Source organism: Opisthorchis viverrini (assembly GCF_000715545.1).
Source record: "Opisthorchis viverrini unplaced genomic scaffold opera_v5_76, whole genome shotgun sequence".
NCBI lineage: Eukaryota > Metazoa > Platyhelminthes > Trematoda > Opisthorchiida > Opisthorchiidae > Opisthorchis > Opisthorchis viverrini.
Window position 1 is genome coordinate 1,493,977 of NW_008751730.1, and position 2,056 is coordinate 1,496,032.

A 2,056-nucleotide genomic window follows, 5' to 3' on the forward strand; every position below is an offset into this window, starting at 1 on the left:
TAAGGCGACCCGGCTGATGGCACCACGCGACGGCCGATGTGACATGAGAGTATGGTTAGACGTGAACTTCGTGGTTGTACGAGGGCTGGGATGCTGTCAGGGCGCCCACATCTAGACAGGAGGACGTTTAGGGTCCTCGACCTAAGCCTTTGGCTCAAAAGCCTAGGCGCAAGGCAGCGGTGTTTGGCGTCACCATTTCCACGGAACAAGTCGCCACATGTTCCAACCCCCAACTTGGAGGACCAGGAGACTGTTTGTCAGACCTCTAACCATTGACCAACCTGGTATGAGAGACTCTATGAGTGTCACGGAGACAGTTCCAGTATGGCTCAGTGGATCGTTGAGGTGCGTATTGAATCTAATTTGACCTTATGATAATTCCCCCATTCATTTGCTTACTCCGCCTATGTACTTTTGATCTCCATTTGTTCTGCTATTTCGTACCCGCCACTCACCTTGCCGTAGAGGCCATCCTTTCCGATATTTGTGTGTCTGTGTGTGAATGCGCGCTGCTGACCCACTTACCCATGTGCGTTCATGTCCCGTTTGCTGAACCTGACTTGTTTTCTCATGGGATCCGCGTGATCGCACGTCCAATCGGGATCACGAGACCGTCGTCGGAAGGAACGACCGCAACCCACGCTACTGAGCCTTCATTCCGCTCGGCGTTGTTTGACGCTGCACTGTGCCGGTCAGTGACAGACTTGTGAACTTGTTGACGCTACGAACGTGAACAAGTGAGGTTTGTTGTACACATTTGCTTAGCCTTGTGTAAATAGTACCGTGGAATTACGAACCCAATTGTTCATTTTGATGTTCTTGTCGGTCGAACCTACGCGTCACCCAAAGTTCCGTATCGGGAACTTCAACAGTGCGCAAACCGTCACACCACGATGAGGCCCAGTCCGTGTCACCAAATAGTACCGTGGAATTACGAACCCAATTGTTCATTTTGATGTTCTGGATTGTCGAACCTACGCGTCACCCAAAGTTCCGTATCGGGAACTTCAACAGTGCGCAAACCGTCACACCACGATGAGGCCCAGTCTCCCCGTGTCACCGTGAGGTCGAAGGAGTCTTATGGGACACCTTTTGCGAAGAAACGCAAGACCTTTGCAATCTACTGATTGACACTGTCGAGAAGCCGGACATACATAAAAATCGGAATAAGCTGATACTTTACACTGTTTGTGGCATGCAATACCAGCATCGAAGAGGCCTAGGCCGGTTGCTTCTAAGACATACTCGGTTGCAACGCAGAGAAAGTAAAAACAGCTGAAAACGTGATAACCGATTCATATTGAATGGACTCGCGTAACGCAAAAGTGGTGCATTTATTGAACTGTGGTCACATCAAACTCATCTGAAACAGCCAGTCCTAAACTTTGCCTCCCTGCAAGCGGATACCTCAGATGATGTTCTCACCTTCAGACAGGTAATACTTTTCAAGCAGCACCTAGTCCCTAGATTAGACAGCAAAAAGTGATCATCCTGAACTCACGTAAAACTGGTTTCGCCTTTGAGGGGTTGATTTAAACAACGGCTATTTATCTGATGCTTTCTTTTTGTAAAACGAGACTGGCCTAGGCAAACTTGCTGCCGTTGTAAGAAGGATCCCGCTCAGACCAATCCCTCGGGCACTTCCAAGTGTAAACTGGAACAATGCCACAGAGAAAAAATGAAGTTCATCCAGGTATAAACAACGAAGCTGTGATTAAATGTCACTTATCCTAGCCTGACCGAATATTCTCCGCTTGGATTTTTCACCTCTGTATTTAGATTACAGGACATTTTGCGTAATGAAACCCACTTTCCCTGGATTGACCCCGGGGGAGTCCAGATGCCGACTGCAGTTTTGAAGACAAAGGTTTAAACTCCAAATGAGTGCCTTCAAATTAGTTGCAGTCAGACGTTCGGAGAATTGATGCACATGAAAGAAACGTCCAGCTGTAGCACCCTTTCGGTGTCTAGGTGCCATGTCACACGAAGGAGGCACGAGGGCTGGGATACTGCCAGGTCGCCCAAGCCTAGACAGGGGAAGTCGAGAGGCAGAGGT